Below are 24,543 nucleotides of genomic sequence, written 5' to 3' on the forward strand. Positions count from 1 at the left end.
TCTTTATAAAGTTGGTATTTTATTGAAGTGTTAAAGATGACTCTTGCGTCACTGAGCTCCCACATTTTCCTTGTTGTTAATCCCCGGGGACACATCCTCTCTCTCTCTCTCTCTCTCTCTCTCACACACACACACACACACACACACACACACACAACATCATGAGGGCGAAAGTTAAGCCAACTGAATTGAGCTGCAATAAACATGGTACTATAGATCACTTTTTAATGAGCTGATTTCATTTATTCTGGGTAAATTTCCAGGAATGGGATGGCTGGGTCATATGGTAGATCTATATTGAGATTTCTGTGGTATTTCCATACTGTCTTTTTTTTTTTTTTTCTAAATGACATCTCTTGTTTATTTTTTTTATTTTTTTTAGTTTTAACTTTTTTAACTTTTATTTAATAAATGTAAATTTCCAAAGTACAACTTTTGGATTATAGCGGCTCCCCCCTCCATAACTTCCCTCTCAGCCACAACCCTCCCATCTCCTGCTCCCTCTCCCCTCTTCCATTCCATTCACATCAAGATTCATTTTCAATTAACTTTATATACAGAAGATCAATTTAGTATATATTAAATAAAGAGTTCAACCGTTTGCACTTACACAGAAACACAAAGTGTAAAGTACACATTGTACAACACATTAAGGATAGAGATCCTACATGGGAAGTAAGTGCACAGTGACTCCTGTTGTTTAACAATTGACATTCTGGTTTACAGGGTCAGTCATCACCCTAGGCTCTTGTCATGGGTTGCCAAGGCTATGGAAGCCTTTTGAGTTCGCCAACTCCAATCTTATTTAGACTTTTATAGTGGCTGAACCAGTTTACATTCCCATCAACATGCATTAGGGTCCATTTTTCATCACATCATCCCCAGCATTTGTTGTTTGTTGATTTCTGTGTAAAAGAAATTCTAACGGGGGTGAGGTGAAACCTCATTGTGGTTTTGGTTTGCATTTCCCTGATGCCTAGTGATCCTGAGCATTTTTTTTTCATATGTCTGTTGGCCATTTGGATTTCCTCTTTTGAAAAAATGCTTGTTCAAGTCCTTTACCCATTTCTTAACTGGATTGTTTGTTTTATTGTTGAGTTTCTTGAGCTCTTTATGTATTCTGGATATCAATCTTGATCAGTTGCATAGCTTGCTAATACTTATTCCCATTCTGTTGGTTACCTCTTCACTTTGCTGAGTGTTTCTTTTGCAGCACAGAAGCTTCTCAAATTGCTTTAATGTTATTTATCAGTTTTAGCATTGATTGCCTGTGCTTCTGGGTTCTTTTCCAAGAAGTCTTTGCCTATGACAATGCCTTCTAGTCTTCCCCCAATGTTCTCTAATAATTTGATGGTATCAGGTCATAGATTCAGATCTTTGATCCATCTTGAGTGGATTTTTATGTAGAGTGTAAGGTAGGGGTCTTGCTACATATTTCTGCATGGGGAGATCCAGATTGTCAGCATCTTTAGTTGAAGAGACTGTCCTTGATCCAGGGATTGATTTTAGCTCCTCTGTCAAAGATAAGGTGATTGTAGATGTGTGGATTGATTTCCAGAGATTCTATTCTGTTCCATTGGTCTATCCATCAGTTTTTCTGCCTGTACCAGGCTATTTTGAGAACTGCTATGTATTATGCTCATGAAATCAGGTATTGCGATGCCTCCAGATTTGTTTTTGTTGTGTAAGATTGCTTTAGCTATTTAGAGTCTCTTGTGTTTCTGTATGAAATTTGGCATCCTGATTTTTAGATACCCAAAGAATGCCATTGGTATTTTGCTTGGGGTCACATTGAATGTGTAAATTGCTTTTGGCAGTGTGGATAGTTTGATGATACTGATTCTTCCAATATACGAACATGGAAGATTTTTCCAATTTTTGTGTCTTCTTCTATTCCTTTCTTTGATGTTTTATAATTTTAATTGTAGAGATCTTTGATGTCCTTGTTTAAGTTTATTTCAAGTTATTTAACTTTTTTGTCTATATTACGAATGGAGTTGATCTTAGAAGTTCTTTCTTAGCTATGATATTGTCTGTGTATACAATGACCTTTGATTTTTGTGTATTAATTTTGTATCCTGCCAATTTACTGGAATCTTTTATGAGTTACAATAGTCTTTTATTGGAGTCTTTGTATCCTCCACATATAGATTCATGTCTCTGCAAATGGGAATAATTTGACTTCTTCCTTCCTAATTTGCATACCTTTGGTTTCTTTTTCTTGCCTAATGGCTCTGGCTAAAACTTTCAGGACTATATTTGATACTAATGGTGAGAGTGGATATCTTTGCCTGGTTCTGGATTTTAGTAGGAATGCTTTGAACTTTTCTCCTTTCAATAAGAGGCTTCCTATCATTTGTTGTAAACTGTCTTGATTGTGTTAAGGAAGGTTTCTTCTAAACCCAATTTGCTTAAGGTTTACATCATGAAATATTGTATTTTTTTTGACAGGAAGAGTTAGACAGTGAGAGAGAGAGAGAGACAGAGAGAAAAGTCTTCCTTTTTCCATTGGTTCACCCCCCAAATGGCGGCCATGGCCAGCGCGCTGTGCTGATCCGAAGCCAGAAGCCAGGTGTTTCCTCCTGGTCTCCCATGAGGGTGCAGGGTTCAAGGATATGGGCCATTCTCCACTGCTCTCCCGGGCCACAGCAGAGAGCTGGACTGGAAGAGGAGCAACTGGAACAGAACAGGAGCCCCAACAGGGACTAGAACCTTGGGTGCTGGTGCCACAGGCCGAGGATTAGCCAAGTGAGCTGTGGCGCCAGCCGAAATGATGTATTATTTTACAATGCTTTCTCTTCATCTATTGAGATAATCACGTGGTTACATGGTTTTGTTTTTCAATTTGTTAATGTGGTAACATTTACTGTGTTGTGAAATATTGAACCACCCCTACATTCTAGGAATAAATCCCACTTGGTCTGGGTGAATGATCTTTATTATGTGGTGTTGCATTCACTTGGCTAGAATTTTGTTGAAGACTTTTGCATCTATTAGTGGAGTATTGGTCTACAATCCTGTATCTCTGTAGTATCTTGTTCTTGTTTAGGAATTAAGGTGATGCTGGCAGCATAGAAGGAGTTTGGGATGATTCATTCCCTTTCAATTGCTTTGAATAGCTTGAGAAGAATTAGAGGTAGTTCTTCTTTAAATATCTGGTAGATTTCGGCAGTCTGATTAAGCTTTTTTTTTGTTGTTGTTGTTGGGAGGGTCTTTATTGCTGATTCAAAATATATCTTGGTGATTGGTTGTTTAGGTTACTATGTATTTATGGCTCAATTTGGTAGTTTATGTGTATCCAGGAATCTATTCATTTCTTCTGTGTTTCCCAATTTGTTAGCATACAGCTCTTTGTAGCAATTTCTGATGATTCTTATTTGTGTTGTATCTGTATCCTTTTCATCTCTGACTTTATTGATTTGGATTTTATCCCTCTCTTTTGGTTAGTTGGGCCAGTGGTGTATCAATTTTATTTATTTTTCAAATAACCATTTTTTTTTTTTTTTTGGGAAGGCAGAGTGGACAGTGAGAGAGAGAGAGACAGAGAGAAAGGTCTTTCTTTTGGCCGTTGGTTCACCCTCCAATGGCCGTCGTGGCTGGTGCATCACGCTGATCCGAAGCCAGGAGCCAGGTGCTTTTCCTGGTCTCCCATGTGGGTGCAGGGCCCAAGGACTTGGGCCATCCTCCACTGCACTCCCTGGTCACAGCAGAGAGCTGGCCTGGAAGAGGGGCAACCAGGACAGAATCCAGTGTCCTGACCGGGACTAGAACCCAGTGTGCTGGCGCCGCAAGGTGGAGGATTAGCCTATTGAGCCACGGTGCCGGCCAAATAACCAGTTATTTATTTCACTGATTTTTTACATTTCTTTTGGTTTCAACTTTGTTTACTTCTTCTATAATTTTAATTATTTCTTTTCTCCTACTAATTTTGGGTTTGGTTTGCTGTATTTCTAGGTCCTTGAGATTCACTGATAGCTCATTTATTTGTTGCCTTTCCAATTTCTTGTTATAAGTACCAATTCCTATAAACTTCCCTATTAACACTGTAAATGTCTATCCCATAATTTTTATATGTTGTATTGTCATCTTAATCCATTTCTAAAAATTTTGATATCTCTTTTGATTTCTTCTGTGATCCACTGTTCATTCTGGAGCATGTTGTTCAGTCTGTATGTGTTTGCATATTGCCTAGAAGTTTTTATATGTTGATTTCCAGCTTCTTTCCATTGTGGTCAAAAAATGCATATGCATGGGATGATTTCATTTTTTTTTAATTTTCTGATACTCTCTTCATAGCATAGCATATGGTCTATCCTACATAACATTCTTCACACTGGTAAGCATAATGTGTCTACTGCAACTGTAGGATGGAAAGTTCTGAAGAATCCATTAGGTCTATTTGTTCTATAGTGTTTATTAACTCTGTTGTTTCCCTGGTGATTGTTTGGTTGATCTATTGCTGAAAGTAGGGTATGGTATTGATGTCCCCCATTATAGTTATATTGAAGTTTATGTCTCCCTTTATATTCAATAACATTTCTTTTAAATAAACAGGTGCCCTGTAAATGGGTGCATATACGATCATTATAGTCACATCTTCTTATTGAACTGATCCTTTAATCATTACATAGTGCCCTTCTTTGTCTCTTCTACTTTTTAAAAATGATCTATTTATTTGAAAGGCAGAGTTACAAAGAGGCAGGGAAGCCCTTCACTTGACCCAGCTTCCAAAGTAACCACTGCGGTCCACAGCATGGCCAAGTAGGGTCAACAACATTGCAGGCAGAACCAGTATGCACATGGGATGCCAGCAGTGCAGGCAGTGGATTCACCAGCTACACCACAGTTCCAGCCCCTTCTTTGTCTCTTTTAACAATTTTTGTGTGAAAGTCTATTTTGTCTGATATCAGGATGGCTACCCTAGCTCCTTTTTGAGTTCAGCAAGCATGAATATCTTTTTCTATCCTTTCACTTTCAGTCTGCATGTATCTTTGCTGATGAGATGTGTTTCTTATGTGCAACAAAAAGTTGGGTATTATTTTTAATAGATTCAGCCATTCTATATATTTTAACTGGGAAATTGAGGTCATTTACATTCAAGGTTACTATTAATTAGTAACAACTTGGTCTTGCCATTTTTCCATAAATATTCCTATTTTATATTATGGATTTCCTTAGTGCTTTTACTGGGAGATTTTCTGCCTTCACATTTTTTCATAGTGATGACCATGTTTCTATGATTCTATGTCTAGCACTTCCTTAAGAATCTTTGGTAAGGCTGGACCTGTGGTGACAAATTCGTTTAAGTTCTGTTTGTTATGGAAAGTATTTATTTCACATTCTTTCATAAATTAGAGCTTTGCAAAGTACAGTATTATGGGTTGATTTTTTTTCATAATTCTTGGTATCTCGCTATACTCTCCTAGCTTGTAAGATTTTTGATGAAACGTCAGCCGTGAGTCTAATTGCAGATCCACTGAAAGTAATCTGGCATTTCTCTCATGCATATTTTAGAATATTTTCTTTATGTTTTACTTTGGAGGGTTTGACTACAATGTACCATGGTGAAGATCTTTTCTGTTCACATCTCTTAGGAGTTCCATGAACTTCCTGTACTTGGATGCCTCTTTCTCCAGATTGGAGGAATTTTCTGTAATTGCTTCACTAAAAATTCCTTCTAAGCCATTCTTTTTCTCCATATCTGTATAAACTCCTAAGACCCATATGTTGGGTTGTTTGATAGTATCCCATAAAGCCCAAACACCATTTTAATTTTTTCTAATTTCTTTTTTTTTGAGTCTGACTGTAAAGTTTCCAGAGATTTGTTTTCTAGTTTAGATATTCTTTCTTCTGCTTCAAGTCTGTTGTTAAGGTTTTCCACCACATTTTTTATTTGATCTATTGAATTATTCATTTCTAATATTTCATTTTCATCTGTTTTTAAAATTTCAATTTCATCGGAAATTTTCATTTGTGTCATGTATTTATTTCTTAAATCATTAATTTGCTTCTTACTGCTTTTGAGTAATACTATGATTAGTTTTTTGAATTCGATTTCCAGCATCTCATCCATCTCTTAATCTTCACATTCTAGTATTGAAGTATTTTTGTGTTCCTTTGGGGGCATCATGTTGTCTTCCTTATTCTTGTATGTATATATAAATTGCTTAAACTAGTTGGATATTTATTTGTTTTCACTTTTAAAAGCACACTTAAATGTGGGGAAAGATGTTCCTTGGCAGATTTTAAAAGTCACCATGTGTCCTTCTACTTGCTTCAGGATGATAGCCTCAGTAGGTGACCTCCAACTCATGAAGAAGATGTCTGTTTTTGTCCACATACTTGTCCATGTATCTAGCGATCATCTCTCTCTCTCTCTCTCTCTCTCTCTCTCTCTCTCTCTCTCTCTGAGTTATAGCTAGCCAGTAGTAAGGGCAAAGGACAAAAGAGTACAATTTGGGAATGTGTTACGTTATCATAATTCTCAAACCCATAAGCTGTACTTCCAAAGCTTCCTATTCAGTGTTTGTTCCTAGAATTTTATTTAATCTCTGATTTTTCCCCAGATCTATATTGCTGGCCAGAGGGAATGAGATGGTATGGTTCTTTGAAGATAAGATTTCAGGCATTGCAGTGAAAGTTCACGGCAGATGATTCTGCAGAGAGAAGGCATCACTACAGGAAGTACGGCCCCTGCAGGTGCTAACTGCTATGATTAAACAGGTCAAGAACTAAAGAAGAATCTCCTTTCACATTCAGCAGTGAGTGAATCCAAGTTCCGGTACTGACCAAGCTTCCTGAGCTTCAGGGCCTGTGAAATCAAACTTTTTCAGCTGTAAATTCCAATGCTCTAATGCTCAACCAGGCATTACCCGTCTGCTTCTGATCTGCATTGTGGCCTTGTTAATTGCATTCCCATGGGATTGCTAAATTGTGGGGAGTCTCCTTCCTGCCTGCCTTTCAATATTAACCTTTAGGCTATCAATTGCCTAAATTGCATCCCATAACATGCCCTGAGGTTATCAAATTACCTAAATTATGCAGCATGAAATATAAATAAGCAATCAGATGATACAAACAGTTGCATCTATTGTAAACATGTAGAGAAGGAACTCACAACTAGCCTGCTGCATGTTGTGAAGTTGCTGTGATATATTTCATGTGATTTCTCCTGGAGCTTGACTTTAGACTGCAAAGCAGTAAAGGTTCTTTGACCAATAGCATAGTCTCCACACTCAGGGTGAAGATAGGAAATGCTTTCTATTATCTGCTGGTGATGGGCTGGGCTGTGACTACAGCTGCAGACTGAATTTTTCTGATATTGCTTTTGTTATAAAAGGCCCTGTAACAGATGGAATTATTACCATGCGTACCCAAAAAATTCATATTTAAGTCCTAACACCTAATACAAATCTACAAGATGGTAATCAAGGTCAAATGAGATCATAAGGGCATGGGCCCTAATCTGATAAGGCGGATGTCTTTTTAAGAAGAAAAAAGTCTAGACATCTCTTCAAGAGCATACAGAAAAAATCGCATGGGCATATAGAGAATTCACCTAGCAAGAGGGGCATCCCGTAAATCTACCCCACTTATATGTTTTTATTTAGTTTTTAAAAAATATTTGTTTACTTGAAAGGAAGGGAGGGAGGGAGGGAGGGAGGGAAGGAGAGAGAGAGAGAGAAATCTTCCATCTGCTGGTTTACTCCCCAAATGACTGCAACAGTTAAGGCTTGGCCAAGCCAAAACCAAGATCAGAGAATTGCCTCTGGGTCTCCCAAATGGGTGGCAGGGACCCAAGTACTTGGGCATCTTCCACGGTCTCCCCAAGTGCATTAAGAGGGAGCTGAATCAGAAGTAGAACAGAGGGAACTTGAATAGGGCCTCTGATAAGGGATGGTGGCATTGTAGGCAGCAGCTTAATCCGCTATGCCACGATGCATGCCCTACCTGTGCTTTTGAAATTGCATTTATTTATGGAGTATAGTATGATAATTCAAAATAAGATTCAATGGGCAATGACCAGCTCAAATCAGTTAGCACTTTATTTCTTTAATCGTTTTTATAATTTTTTGAGTAATATGTAATGCTTGTATATATCTATGCTCATTAGCACTTTGAGCTAGGACCCTGGTATTTTGTTATTGCAACATAGCTATCTTCCCTCTTTGAGGGGCTGGAAGATTTAGGGATCATATTCTGGAAAAGTTATACAAAGACACAGAGGGTAACATGAAGGACAGAGGACCAAATGTTTTGGTCATTGCATGAGGCAGCTTCTAGCATTGCTCTTCATGATTCTCATGTCCTATTATTCACACTTTTCAATTACATCCCCACCTAGTGTGTGAATTTGACCCATTCATTGGCTTCTAATGAATAGAGTGTTGCAGAAATCATAGGGTTTTTCTAGCTTAGGTAGGCTGTTTCTAGCTTAGATTTGCCAGATTTAGCAAGCAAAAATTTATAATGTTCTATTAAATTTTAATTTAAGATCTATCCTGTATTTTATCTGGCAACCCACCTAAGCTTGAGCAAATCAGATGTGAAAGAGACAATGGAAGCCACCTGAAAGATTATTTCACAAAAAGTTGGTGGTTTCCATCTGGAGTACCCTGTCGCTCACTTGCTCTGAGTGAAGCCAGGTGCCTGGTTTGAGCTTCCCACGGAGAGGCTGTTGTGGCCAAGAATTCAATAATGTCTTTGCCAACAGATACTAAGACATGGAGGCTTGACATTAGTCATGTGAGTGAGCTTGGAGCATTGAGATATTTTAGCTCTGGCTGACACCTTTATTTTATACCTCCAGAGCCAGAGGAACAGCTGAGCTTTAGCCAAATTCCTAACCCACAGAAAGTATGAGACAATAAATGTTGTGTTGTTTTAAACTGTGAAACTGTGAGCAATGCATCACATAGCAAGAGAACTAACTCAGACACTGATCTCTAAATCAACCAGCTGATGTCTCCTATCCTGGGAGACCATGGCAAGGCCCTGAGAGAGTCAATTGCATTTAATCAAATGCGAGTCTTGAACATGCTGTGTCCCTTTGCCTGGGGCATCCTGTTTCACTCCAGTCCTCTTCTTCATTTGGTTTTGAGTTGATTTTCCCGTGGTCCAATGGTGTAATGTCTTATTACATTTAGTGTTGCACTGTATTGCAATGTTATATTTACTTCTTTTTATTCTCCCATTCTCTCCAATTCTGGGTCTATCACTATGTCTGCTATACAGTAGAGCTGATAAATGAAAATGATTAGAGTAACATTTTTTAAAAAAAGATGCAATTTGATGTGATCCTCTGAGGTTTGTGAAACAGAGATTAAATCCTAATCATGTGTTCTCTGGTTAAAATACAGAGTTTGCATTCATTAGAGAGCATCGTAGGCACAGGTATCTAGGGATTCCTTAATGGCAGGAGAATTGGACGGAGAAAAAGTGGATGAGGAAAATGAAAGTACATTGCCTGCCTTCTGAAAATCCGTACCCGATTCCCAGGAATGGAATGGTGTGGTGCAGAGGGTGAGTTCAGGTGCCATGCTGAAGTCTGAGACTTGTACTGCAGTGGCAAAATAGCCTTGAGAAAATTATTCTCATTGTCTGTACCTAGTTTCCTTAACTGTGACACTGATCATAAAAAGTTGATGCACATTTAGTATTTAACAAAAACCAGAGAGTTGGTTACATAAATATTCCTACTTTAGGAATATTCCTGGGATAGGCATATTGCTATTATAAGCAAATAACATATGGATAAAGTGACAGGAATTAAAGCAGTGGGCTAGACTATGTAGTAATAGTCATGACTACCAAGAGCCTGCTTTACGTGGGGACTCTGTCATAACAGCCCACATATAACTCGGTCCTCATACACACCTCATCAGAGAGGTGTGGTGTATAGATCATCGATTAGATTCACTACACAATTAAGTAATTTTTCCAAAGTCACAGCTGTGGTAATGGCTGTAGCTGGGAGTTGACCCATTTGACAAACATTCAGAACCTGCCCTATTACCCACTATGCTATTCAGTCTTGCGCTGGTGGTCACTTTCTGCTTCCCAGAGATACTCCAGCATCAACTGACTGAGACTTTGCTGGGATGGTAAGTTGTTAGGTGTTGTTTAGGATCACAAACACAATTTTTTAAGGTTTCTATAACTAAGTTCCTTTACCCAACTCATCAGTTTTCTTCTTTATTTGTAAGATTATTTTAACTGTGTACTAGAGTGCTTTGTGTGACATGAAACATTCACTCAGTTTGAATTTGTTCACTTTATGCTCTAAGGCAGAAAGGCAATGCATTTGGGGGACATGTGTCTTTTGGGTTGTACATTGAAAAAAAGTGCAAGTCAATCCTAACTATTGAACTGTATTGCCTAAGAATGGCTGAGGCAGTGGAGTGACATCAAATGTAGCTGTTCCCTTGAAAGGAAGGGCACAGTCACTCTAAGAGAAGATTGAAATAGAAGAAATGAGTTGAGGGAGTCAGCAGACCCTGGACCTGATTTAATGCTGGTGTGCTGAAATTAGTCAATGCTCTTAAACACCTAAACTGCCTATAGCTCCCTAGGTATCTAACCTGGAGTTGGTTTGGACACACTGGCCCCCCTTAAGTGTGAGCAAAGGATTTAAGGTGATTATACTCTCAAGACAAATCAAAACATGTTGGTACATTTGTGCTGTGAACAAGGGGATTGATCACCCTTGTTACACGTGTACTGAACATCTATTATCTGTGAGGCAGAGTGATAAGCAGGAAGTGTATAGATAAAAATGTACCTCAGATACATGATGAGTTCGAGGGGAAGCACATAATTATCCATTCACAAGTGTGATAATGGAATTGTGGACACATGCCAGGGAGGAGACAAAATGTAGTCCCTCTCAGGATGTTTAGAGTGAGTGATTCTTGAGTAAATGTTTCAAAAAAGATTTATGTATTTACTTGAAAGGTAGAATTAGAAAGAGAGAGAAACTTCACCCAGGATTCCCACATGAGTGACAGAAGTCCAAGAAGAGCCACCTTCCTTTGCTTTCCCTGGTGCAATAGCAAGGGGCTAGATTGGAATTGGACCAGCTGGGACACAAACTGGTATCTCTATGGGATGCTGGTGTTGCAGGCCTCAATGTAACCTGCTACATCACAGTGCTTACCCCTTGAATAAACTTTTGAGAAGGGTCTGTCTTGTATATGTGATGGAGGGTTCTTTCCCGGCAAAGGGCACAAGTTATGCAAAGATATTAACATAGAAAGAGAATGACACATCTGGGAAACTGGAGTGGGAGATAAAGAGTAGTTTTGTGGGAAGAGGATGAACAAGACAATAATGGCCAGTTTGAGAAGAGCATTCTGTGTTCATGAATTATGGTAGATAATTTTGAAGCCAATTAAAAACTCTTCATAAGCATTGGCATAGAAAAAATTCCTCCAAGAAATTTCAATTGAGGCACTGTCATTAGAATCAATAAAAATGCCAAGGAAAGAAGCTATTAATATTGTCCTGATTGAGATGATAAAGCCTCTAGCTAAGGAAATAATATCATAATGGGAATATGAAGACAGATTACAGAACTAGGAGGGGTCTTCAGAAAGTCTATAGAAAAGGGGTATTAGGAAAAATCTATGTCTGGCTTTCAAAAAATACACCAAAGCAAATTTACCTTCTAATATAGTTTTCCACAGAAGTTCTTAAGTATTCTCCTGTCTACGCAACAAAGAACGTAACTTCTTGATCAGTTAATTGATGGGCATGTGGGTAGAGAAGACTCATGCTGGTTCTAAATTCCTGGCTGAGATGGCATGAGGTCTGGGAGTGTAAAATCCACAGTGTGTTCAGAAGTCTACTAATTAAGCAGTGCATTCATCTATGAACAAAATCTGAGTGGATTACATCAACAGAAGGGATAGTTTTCCCACACTAATGGCGTCCACAGAAAGGTAAACCCATGGCTAGCATGGTGAATCTCAGAATTCGACAGAACTCTAAGCTTCTCCTCTTTCCACTGGCCATTTTGGGTGACTGCTCCATCTGAAAGGTTATCCTGAAGTTCAGACCTTGCTCAGAAATTCAGATGTTCATGTCAGAGTTCCAGGCTAAAAGAGTAATGAGAAGCAATGAAAAACTGGGCATGCTCTGCCTTCCCTCTTTTTAAAGAACATTCCTGAAAATACTTCATCACTGCCCGGCTATGTATCTTATTCATCAGGCCCTACTTACAGGGCCTCAACAAGATAGAACTGCTTGCTCAGAAAGAACCCTTTATTTTGCTGATAATGTGCAATAGATATGATTTTGAGGCCTGTTCCTAAAGAAGAGACTACAGAGGTAACTATTCATCTCAATAAATCAGCGAATTTACATTTTGGAGAAAAATTATATCACCCAACTTTGTAAACATTGCAAACCCCACAAAAAGTCATATACAAAAAATGGCATTAGCTAATTTTTGAAAATTGGTTTTAGCCATTTTATATATATGGACTTCTCCTTTAACTAGCTTGAGTCTTCCTTGTTTCATAATAACTTTAATTTTAATTAAAGATTTGAAAGGCAGAGTGTTAGAGAGAAAGAATAGACTGAGGAAGAGATGATCTTTCTGCTGATTAACTCTATAAAGGTCCTAAAGGGCCACAACTGGGCCAGACTGAAGCCAAGAGTCTGTAACTCCATCTGGACTCCCATGTGTGTGGCAGGGCCCAAGTACTTCTGCTATCAATGCTGCCTTCCCAGACACATTAGCAGGAAGCTTGACTTGGAAGCAGAGCAGCCAGAGTTTGAACTGTCGCTCCAATTTAGGATGCATGTGTTGCAAAAGGCTGCTTAACGAGGTGTGCCACAACGGTGGCTCCTTTACAATAATTTTAGTAGAATCATAGTTTTACGTAGTTTGAGAAGACCAGAGAATACTACACTTGTTTCTTAACTGCTTTAGGAGTAGAAACTAATCTGAAATGTGTATGTTTGTGTGTGTGTTTGGAGGCAAATAGCTGGAATTATAAGGATGGGGATCAGGGAAAAATACTAAATTATATTGCTTGGTTACATTGATATATCTTTGCTGACCACTACCATACATACACAGCCAATTATAATATTTTTGTTATTGTATTGAGCTAAATCACAATTTTTTAAAAAATTGTAAATATTCTTTAATTTTTCTTGCTATCTTAATTTTTTGGTTTTGTTCTCTTCATTTTTTCCTTTTTTCTTGGGGATGAACTATTAAAATTTTTCATAAAATATTATTGTTGTATTTATGATGGAAACCTTGGTCTACATTCAAAGACATACACAAAGTTGTGTTTCAGAGTTGCCATGTCCTGAGTAGTGGTCACCCAAGGAGCCCAAGGGATGAAGCTGTCAGTGAGCCTTCTGCAGGACATGCCCCAAAGGTATACCAGGAATGAGAGGGGTAGGATGACATTCTCCAGGTGCCTTGGCACTGTTGTAAGTTTGCACAACATGTGCACAGAATTTAGCCCAGCAATCAACAGAACATGAGGAGCTTGTGGTAGCCCTGGGGACATTCTCTGAATCTTGTTGGCCCTCTGCCTCCATGGTAAATAAGAGCCTTATGTGTATGAGAGTCCCATGTGAGGGCGAAGCTACATGATTGGTTAGGGCCAAGGAGTTTGAGTACATGTGACACACATCATTTAGCTGCTAGTGTGAGACCCCAGAGAGAGCTCTCCTATCACTGTGGGAGAAATTCAGACAATAGCATGGAGGATAGTATTTTGCTTTTAATTTAGCAAGAAATGCTGTCTGCTGGTACTTATTTTTTGGACTTTTTACTTTAAAATATGATATAGAAAAGTAAAAAGAAGGGTTCGATGAGCACACATTGATTAAACAATTATAACACTTTTCCATACTAATCATATGTAAAAATTATATAAATACTTTGAAAGCAAGGATGCATACAATAGGAGATAACATGACATATACAAGATATATTAAATAAGGAAAGAAGGGTATATTATTATTTAAGGGGTATAAGTTAGCAAAGATAGCATTTATAAATATCTATGTACCAAATAATATGGAATTCACAATTTTTACTATGTAACCTCTACATGTGAGAGAAAATACGGTGTTTGCCTTTCTTTGTCTTGCTAGCTTTGCTTAGCATAATGATCTCCAGGTTCATTCATTTTGTTGTAAATGTTAGGATAAAATTCCTTAGTGGCTGAATTTATGTTTATATACTAGAGTTTCTTTATCCAGTCATCCACTGATGGCTTTTTATGTTGATTCTATAGTTTGCTGTTGTGAATAGTTCTGAAATAAGCAAAGGAGTACAGATATTTGGTCATATTGAAGTAGGCAGGCATACAGAATAAAATTGATTAGATTTGTGAACTGGAAGACCATGCGTTCTCCAGGCCCCTGTGTGACCTCATGCCCCTACCTTATACCTTCACCACACCCCTGTTTGACCTCATGCCTCTACCTTATACCTTTACCACACCCCTGTGTGACCTCATCTCCTTACCTGGCCACACCTGGGTGCCCACCAGCCAATCAGGTTAATTAACCACTCCCCTTTGGAAGTAGGTTAAAAGCCTGGGACACAGTGTGTCTGCGCTTCTCTTCTTCCCTGACCTCTTGCCAGGAGGGGCCTTGCTGTAGCCCTGTGCCTCCAGGGTGCGTGTCCTTCAGGCCACTTTGCATTGGTTTCCTGGCCTAGATGCTCCTCCACGTGGCTGGTTCCTGGTGCTCGGTATGAATCCAAATTTACCTCTCTCTCTTAACTAAAGCTCTCACTTTCCTATGCACCTTTCTTACTAAATAAAAGCCTAAAACGTACCATGCTGCCTTGTTTATCTGTGCCAGTACTTAGAATTCTTCTGTAAATATTAGGCAAGAACCCTCTTGGGCTTATTAATATTGGGGATTTATTAATAGGCTTATGGTGAAATCATATGGCACCCCAAATTCCGGTAGCCTATGTGGTACCCCAGATGGCACTTCTGGGGAACTCTAATGGGTCACACTTTTGTGTAAATTTTAGGGGGGTCTTGTCCGATTTCAATATGGTAGATTTCTTTTTTTTTTAGATATCTCATACTGTTTTCCATTATAGTATTACTAATATTCATTCCCTACAGCAAAGTTTCCTTTGCTCCACAATCTCACCAGCATTTGTAATTTTTTTGCTTTTATGTAATAAACATCTAAGCTGTCATGAGATGAAACTTCATTGTGTTTTTTATTTGCATTTCCCTAAAGGACGGCAACACTGAGCATTCTTTCATGAGTATGACATATATTTTGTTTCTATTGTGAAAAATATCTATTAATATAATTTGCCCATTTCTTAACTGGATTGCTTGTTTTGTTGTTGAGTATCTTGACATCCTTTTACATTCTGGATATCATTCCTTTATCAGAGGCATAGTTTGCAATGTTTTCTCTCATTTCGTTGATTGTCTCTTCACTCTGTTGATTGCCTCATTTGCTGTGCAAAAGATTCTTATTTTGATACAACACATTTTGTTTTTTTTTTAATTTTATTATGGCTGTTTTTGAGGGATTGTCAAAAATATTGTACTCTATGCCTAAATCTTGAGTGTTCTCTTATGTTTTACACTAAATGTTTAGCAGTCTCAGGATTTATATTTAGATATTTGTTCCATTTTGAGTTGATTGGAAGAAACAACAGATTCTAGTAGTGAATTTAATTCACTAAATTTGGGAGGATTAGATTTGGGATCTATTGTTTCATGTTGGAATTGCTTGAGTGGAATTCTTATAAACCAGGGACCAGGCTGCTCATTTGGCTTTCAAAACCTTCAATCACTGGTAAGCATCAGACTATCTCAGTTACCCCTCAGAAATCCCATTGTTTCTCTCAGAGGAATAGTTTCATTATTTAGTATAGTGTATGTTAATTGTTACATCCATGCATATATGTGGGCTAATGAATTTACCTTGGTTGAGTTCTCTTCTTCTTTCTTTATGATTAACTCCTGTTGGATTTTCAGTGAAAATGGCAGAGTAAGGAACTCCAACAACTCTTTCCTCCATAAAAGCAAGGAAGAATGGGAAAATTGGAAAAATTAGTCGTCCAAAATTATTTAAAAAATATTTGCAACATTATAGGAAAATGGAAAATATGGGGAAAAAGAATAATTTTGTGGCATTTTAATTTGCTGTCTTTTGATCTCTATTTTTTCAACTCTCCCCAGTGTAGTTTGGCAAACCAACAGCTACAATAATTTAAAAAAAAAGCAGATGCAAGCCCACTAAGTAGGAAGCATGAGATTGAAGTTCCTAATAACCTCATTTCTTGAGAATTGCCATTGTTTTATGTGTCTGGTGGTTTACTGAAAGATAATGCTTCTAAGATCATCTCTATTATAATGGACAGAATGTTACTCCTTGATAACAATTTTTATTATAGAGTGTTCTCCAAATTTTTTAATTTCTTAACTTTACAGATATCTGAGGTATAGGTTAAAAGCTGTGAAAAATAATAAGCAAAACCAAAAGCTTAAAATTGCAAACTGGGAAACTGCTGACATAATCCTTGCGATCTACAATACCACACACCTATAGAGGGCTCTGAGCATGCCCAAAGAGGAACAAAGGTGTTTGTTCTCAACTCTGCCTGAAATTTAGTCTCTGTGCAAATAAGAAGTGAAGACAAAGGCAAAGTCTCAATTGCCTGGATCACTGTTGAAGTTGTATTTCAACATGCAAAGGAAGGGAAAGTTCATGGTTCCAAATATTTAAAATAATCTCTATATCATCATTAGCAGACTACTTAGCCAACCTCAAATAAGAGATTTCAATGATCTCGTGGGACTAAGAATACAAACATTACAAACACATTAAGAAAAATCACTAAACAGGGAAACCACAACATAAACGAGCAATAAATAGTAGCAGCAACAATTCTTGGAGAGAGTGAACACTTGTATTTCTATGTTTACTGAATTATATTATTTGAGATGTCTTGTTACAACAAGAATTATGAAATACGCAAAACAAAACAGTAGAAAGTGCATGTTACACACAAGAAAGAAAACATACAAGTAGGACTATGCATGAGAAAGTCCAGGCATTCACTTTGATAACTTTAAATCAGTTATTTCAATAATATCCATGACTAAAGGAAATCATGTCTAAAGAAATAAAGGACAGCAGAAGAATGAGTGTTAACTATTATAAATTATTAATAAAACATACTAAAATTACAAAACAACAGAAATTCAGGCATTGGTAAATACAATGCTATAACAAAAGAAAAAAATCACTACAGTGACTCAGCAAATTTGAACAGTTAAATGGAAAAAGCAGTGAGTGATCTGGAATATACTTCAACTGAGATTACTTAATATGAAAATAAACACAATAAAGAAAAATGAAGAGATTTTCATAGATGCATTGAACACCATCAAGTATTCCAAATATATATATATATATATATATATATATGGCTTTCAAGAAGGACAGAGAGAAAGAGACAAAAAGAATACTTGAACAAAGAAATTCACCTAAATTCACAAATTTGAAAATAGGCTTCTATGTATTCTAGAAGCTCAATACACTTCAAGTATTGCAAAGTTAAGAATAGACTTTTGGAAGCCACCAGAAAGAAATGACATATCACATAAAAGTTTAACAGCTATTTTTTCCCCTGGAAATCGTGGAAGCCAGGAACCTGGGATAGCATATTCAAGTACTAAAAGGAAATAGTGTCAACTAAGAATCTTACATCTCTCAAACTAGCTTTCAAATGTAAAGGGGGATTTAAGACATTTCAAGATAAATAACAACTGAAGGAATTTTTCAGCAGTTGGTCTGTCCTAAAAGAAATATCAAAGAGAGTCATTCAGGGTGAAATGAAAGGACACTAGATAATCACCTATGTCACCAGCTATTCAATTATTGTTTACATCCATTGTCTATATTCCCACTAAACTGGACTCTTTTTGCTTTTGACTTGTTAAACCTCTTATTTGGTAAAATATTAAGCCTTTTTACTGTAATGTAAATTTAAAATATGTTTTCTCAAAAATTTAAAAAATTGAGAGAAGGAAGGAGGGAGGGAAGAGGAAAGGAATATCGTTATGTTTTTAGAATCATATCAATGAATCACACTGAAGCTGTTAAAAACTGATAAAAAAAAATAATAAAGTACATGTTGTGTTTTTCTTTCCGAGCAACAAAAGAACACTGGTAAAAGCACTACATACTTCCATAAGATACTGATGTGTAAAAGACAATAAGAATGTCCTTTTGTTTATAATTCTTTCTGTCCCTTCAATTTTAGAAGAAGGTACAGTAGGCTGGTGCCGCAGCTCACTTGGCTAATCCTTCGCCTGCAGCGCCGGCACCCCAGGTTCTAGTCCCGGTTGGGGCGCCAGATTCTGTGCTGGTTGCTCCTCTTCCAGTCTAGCTCTCTGCTGTGGCCCGGGAAGGCATTGGAGGACGGCCCAAGTTTTTGGGCCCTGCACCTGCATGAGAGACCAGGAGGAAGCCCCTGACTCCTCTCTTCGAACTGGTGCAGCACGCCGGCCATGGTGGCCATTTTGGGGGTGAACCAATGGAAAAGGAAGATCTTTCTCTCTGTCTCTCTCTCTCTAACTGTCTAAATTTGCCTGTCAAAAAAAAAAAAAAGAGGGATAGTGTAATATTAATATGACATTAAATAATGGGAAATATTCGTATGCAATTGAGCTGAAGTTCACATAGATTCACATTAGATTTTTATAAATTGTTAGCTAAGGTCCACAATGGGACATGCAAGAGGTAACGAGAAGTACAGTAAAAGGCATTTGAAAAGAGGAATTAAAATGCAATTCTAGAAAATAGTTTATAAAAACAACACAGAGTACATTTCTCAAGCACTTACTTCTCTCCTGTAACTGCTTACACCTATTTTAAAGCTGACCTATTCTGAACATGGGTTGCTTCCTTGAACTCTTAGAACCACACAACTGTGCAAGCAATCTGATGCAATATGAAGATGCTGAGTGGAGAAGTCTCTATTTAGTTTTTTCACCATCAGAGGTTGCTTAGTTTACTCCTCTGATAGTTTCATCTCAGGGAGTGTTTATCTGGCTGCTTTTCTTCACTAAGAAAGGGAGGTAACACTCTTGACTTGGCATATTTATGGGAGCATTAATTCTGCTCAAGCACATGGCTAGTGTGGCATGGTGTTAACAGGAAGGTCATTCAAAGATTTCAGGGAAAAATTACATTACATTAAAAATAAGTTTATTCTGTTGAATAATGATTTCGGAATCACTATGGGTCTTCAAAAATTGATGGGAAATATATACAATAAAAAGGATGGGTTTCTTTTTTTAACTTTTTTAATATATTATTTATTTGACAGGCAGAGTTACAGACAGAGAGAGGGAGGGACAGAGAGAAAGGTCGTCCATCCACTGATTTACTCTCCAAATGGCTACAACATCTGGAGCTGTGCCAATCCGAAGCCAGGAGTCAGGAGCTTCTTCTGGGTCTCCCATGTGGGTGCAACTGCTTTCTCAGGCCATAGCAAAGATCTGACTCCCAAGTGGACCAGCCAGGAAACAAAACAGAGCCCATAAGGGATACTGGTGCCGCAGGCAGAGGCTTAGCCTACTACTCCACAGTGTCAGCCCCTGCATGGGTTTCATTTAAATTTTTTGGCACCAAAATAAACATATTTTGATTCCATTTCTCTACAAACCTTTTTTTTTTTTTTTTTTTTTTTTTTTTTTTTTTTTTTTTGACAGGCAGAGTGGACAGTGAGAGAGAGAGACAGAGAGAAAGGTCTTCCTTTGCCGTTGGATCACCCTCCAATGGCCGCCGCTGCAGCCGGCGCACCGCGCTGATCCGATGGCAGGAGCCAGGATCCAGGTGCTTTTCCTGGTCTCCCATGGGGTGCAGGGCCCAAGCACCTGGGCCATCCTCCACTGCACTCCCTGGCCATAGCAGAGAGCTGGCCTGGAAGAGGGGCAACCGGGACAGAATCCGGCGCCCCAACCGGGACTAGAACCTGGTGTGCCGGCGCCGCAAGGTGGAGGATTAGCCTATTGAGCCACGGCGCCGGCTCTCTCTACAAACTTCTTAAAGTACTCATACTAATATTATTGTGGTTGGCTTATTATTGTCCAGAACTCTTTTTGACATCATTCCAGTTTTTAAACTTCCATTCTTTTTAGTTCTGCTCATTATCACTGAGAATGCCTTTCACCTCCCAGTGATCCACCTTACCTGTCCATGTTCAGTTCTCCCAGGCAGTCTGGCCCAGCTTGAAGCTCTTTCAGCATACAACTGCAATAAATGTTCAGAACTGAACACTAGAAGGCTGAAGAGAAGAGCGTGCAGTGGTTTCCAAGGTGAAATTTTGCTAAGGATAAAAGTACAAATTAGTCATGTTTCTTGTTTATTTGTATAATCACTTTCTACATTTGGACTTTCATGTATAACACAGAACACTACTCTTTTGAGAATGTGGTGAACAAAAGAATTATGCACATAATTAAAGGTAGCACACCTTACTCATTTTATACTTAATTAACTAGGTAAATCCAGAATCCAATCAAGAGAAGCTATTTAACAATCAGATAACATTAGAAATAAAATGAAGATTTCTCACAACTTTCCAACTTTGTCAAGATTTCACTTGTTACCTGAACCAAAGCCTTAAATCACATGTTCACAAAATATTGAGATTAAAAAAAAAATCTTTCAATTGTATGATATAGAAAAATTCAGAACTTTTAAATGATTGCAGCTAATGCAGAAGACCATTAAAAACTTGGACTATATTCATATTTCCCCAAAGGACATTTAAAAGTAGATGATTTTATTACCCCCAAAATGGGTAAGATAATTAATTATGTATCCTAATGTGATTTATTAATAGGTGCTCAAGATTAAATAGCATCAGCCCTTATCCACAGGGAATTAATTTGTACTCTGAGCAACCAGAAGTGAGGAAGATATGAAACGGATGATGTTTCAGGAGCAAATGAAATGAGCTATAATAACTTTACATAAATAAAACTATTTTTAAGCCTTTCCTTGAGTTGCATTTGTGCCGCCCTGAGGCAGGGTTGCTGTGCAGGGCTCCTGTGGGAGACTAGGGGCAAGAGAATGTTGATTACATTTTCAATAACCTAGAGTGCCTCATATACATCTTATGATACTTTGTAGCTGCGAAGAGAAACTACTCAGGAAAGGCCATCATTTAACACTGCCTTTGCCACAGGAGATGGGTCAGAGCTTCCAGATGCCTTTTCAATAACCAAACTGATCAGAGGCTTTCACTACTACCAGAGAGAGAATGACAGGAAAGTGTAAGGCCTTTGAGAAAATAGCATAGGGATTCTTTTTTAAAAATAATTTTTTCATAATTTATAAAGGTTTTATATATTTTTAACTTACAACAGTTGTAAACATTGTACAGTGTATAGTGTGATCTCATCTCCTTATCATTTCTCCAGTGCCTTAAAGCTCCCTTTTTCTAGTTCGTCACAAGGTAAACAATATATTAATACAAACTAGAGCCACCTCATTGTCCTCTGGAGCATAACTTACTCCTCCATCTGTCTTGCTACCCATTATTCAAACACTCTCTAGTGAAAGGCGTTAGGCAGCCTCAGTTGTAAGTGAAGTGCCAGCTAGATGTTCAGGTATGTCCCAAAAATAGTCTGTTATGAGGGTTCATAATGGGGATTAATTTTTTTCTCAGCTTTGTTTACTTGTATTATTTATTTTCAATTAACTTTATATACAACAGACCAACTCTATACTAAAATTTCAACAATTTGTGCATGCACACACACACAAACCCACAAAATATGAAAAACTGTTTGAGAACAAGTTGATAGTTAATTCCCTTAGTACAACTCATTGAGGACAAAGGTCTTGCATGGGGAGTAAATGCACAGTGACTCCTGTTGTTAAATTAACAATTAACACTCATGCGTGCCATCATTGATCACCCGAGGGTCCTGACACCAGCTGCCAAGGCTTCTGAAGCCTATTTAGTACACAGTCTCCATCAGTATTTAGAGGCAAAGCCATAAGCAAAGTGAAAGTTTTCTCCTCCCTTCAGAGGAAAGTATATACTTTTTTTAATGGCCCCTTCTTTCTACTGATGTCTCACTCAAAGAGATCCTTCTTGTAGGACATTTTTTGCCACAGTGTCTTGGCTTTCCAGGCCTGAAATGCTCTCATGGGCTTTTCAGCCAGACCAGAATGCCTCAAGGGCTGATTCTGAGATTAAAGTGCTATTTACAGGCATTCTATGAGTCTGCTGTGTGAACTGCTTCTCATGTTAGAAGATTCTCTCCTTTTTAATTCTATCTATTGGTATTACCAGACAGTTGATCTTATTTAAATGATCCCTTTAACAATTAATCCTAGCTATATAATCAATTTAACACTTAATATGGTCACTTTAATACTTAAGATGGCATTATTACTACCTAGCTTAATGGGATTTGTAGTCCCATGACAAGCTTTTAGCTGTATCTTTAGTAGTAAGTCAATAGGAATGTATGAAGAACATCCTTGTCTAGTTCCAGATTTCAGTGGTAATACATCAGCCTTCCCAATTCAATAATACACTGGCCTTGGGCTTGTCATAAATTGCCTTGTCTTGAGGAATGTTCCTTCTAAACCAAATTTGCTTGGCGTTTTCATCATGAAAGGGTGTTTGTAGTTTATCAAATGTTTTCTCTACACCTGTTGAGATAAACGTGTTTTTTGTTCTTCAGTTTGTTAATGTCCTGTATCATATTGATTGATTTATGAATGTTGACCCATACCTGCATACCGGGGATAAATTCCACTTGGTCCCCATGAATGTTCTTTCTGATGTGTTGTTGGATTCGATTCACCAGAATTTCGTGGAGGAATTTGGAGTCTATGTTCATCAGGGAAATTGGTCTGTAGTTCTCTTTCTCTCTTGCATCTTTTCAAGTTTAGGAATTAAGGTGATGCTGGCTTCATAGAAATAATTTGGTAGTATTACCTCTCTTTCAAATGTTTTTAATAACTTAAAAAGAATTGGAGCTAGTTATTCTTTAAATGTCTGCTAGAATTCAGTGGTGAAGCCATCTGGTTCTGGGCATTTCTTTGTTGGGAGGGTCTTTATTACTGATTCAATTTCTGTTTTGGTAATGGGTCCGTTTAGGTTTTCTGTGTCTTCATGGCTCAATTTAGGTAGGTTTCATGTGTTCAAGTGAAGTAAAACCTTCACAGAAGGGACTGCATTTTGGAGCACCTGAGACTCCAGCTTGAGAAAGCACCCTTGCGCCACCCCCCAGCATGAGACTCTGGTCTGAAACTATGATTTAAAACACTCGGATAATAGCAGTCCTCTATATCACACCTGGCAACCTGCATCACACTTGGTATAGCATCGAAAAACCCTAGCAAGATTGCTCAAGCTTGGAAGTGGATAAGCTGAACCTGGGTTAATGATAAAAATATTATTTGTCTATGTCCTACATATGATTTAAGCCAATACTTGGATTAATGCCAAGATTATAACTGAAATTGTTAAGATTATAACTGGCATTGTTAAGATTATAATTGACATAAATTTCGCATAGGTTTTAGATTAACTTGACCCCGGTTACCATATATTCCCTCCTGATCCTATCAACCATGTATTCCCCTCCCAATTTTGTGGTTTTAGCCTTTATAAACCCTGTTGCTTTGGTCTTTTGGGTAGAGAGTTCTTTAGGGCATGAGCCCACACTCCACCACTGGCAATAAAGGACCATCACATTTTATGAATGTGTGGTACACCTTTGTTTGCACTCACTCAGATACAACACAGGAATCTATCCATTGCTTCTGTATTTCCCAGTTTGTTGGCATATAGCTGTTTGCAGTAGTTTCTGATGATTTTATTTCTGTGGTGTCTGTTGTTACATTTCCTTTTTCAACACTCATTTTATTGATTTGGGTCTTCTCTCTTTTCGCTCTCTCTTTTTTTTTTTTTTTTTTTTTGTTAGTTGGGCCAATGGTGTATCAATTTTGCTTATTTTTTCAAAAAATCCCAGCTCTTTGCTGATTTTTTAAATTGCTTTTTTTTGTTTCAATTTTGTTGATTAGTCTCTAATTTTAATTATTTCTTTTCTCCTATTACTTTTGAGTTTGACTAGATCCTTGAGGTATATTGATACTTAATTTTTTTGGTGCCTTTCCAATTTCTTGATGTAGGCACCTATTGCTATAAACTTTCCTCTTAACACTGCTTTTGCTATAGCCCATAAGTTTTGATATGTTATATTGTCTTCTTTATTTGTTTTAAGAAATTTGTTGATTTCTCTTTTGATTTCTTCTATGACCCACTGTTCATTCAGGAGTATGTTGTTCAGTCTCCATTGTTTGTGTATATTCTGGAGATTCCTGAGTTGTTGCGTTCCAGTTTCACTGCCCTGTGGTCTGAGAAGATACATGGTATGATTTTGACCTTTTTGAATTTTCTGAGAATTGTTGTATGGCCAAGTATGTGGTCAATCCTAGAGAAAGTTCAATGCAGTGATGAGAAAAATGTGTATTCTGTGACTGTAGGAT

The 24,543-nt window shown here is 37.8% G+C and overlaps 1 long non-coding RNA gene across 4 annotated transcripts in view; it reads right to left on the reverse strand.

The window, feature by feature from the left end:
• LOC103348729 (uncharacterized) overlaps positions 1-24,543 on the reverse strand; it is a 54,476-nt gene that overhangs the window by 14,927 nt on the left and 15,006 nt on the right. For 3 of the 4 annotated variants that reach the window (XR_001793663.3, XR_007920459.2, XR_007920457.2), the window contains exons 4-5: positions 20,218-20,353; positions 15,936-16,026 (exon numbers count right to left, since the gene is read on the reverse strand). This is a non-coding gene — a long non-coding RNA (uncharacterized lncRNA). The remainder of the gene's footprint in view (positions 1-15,935; positions 16,027-20,217; positions 20,354-24,543) is intronic. The other variant, XR_007920458.2, reaches the window with a different exon arrangement.

Source organism: Oryctolagus cuniculus, chromosome 3 (assembly GCF_964237555.1).
Source record: "Oryctolagus cuniculus chromosome 3, mOryCun1.1, whole genome shotgun sequence".
Classification (NCBI taxonomy): Eukaryota; Metazoa; Chordata; class Mammalia; order Lagomorpha; family Leporidae; genus Oryctolagus; species Oryctolagus cuniculus.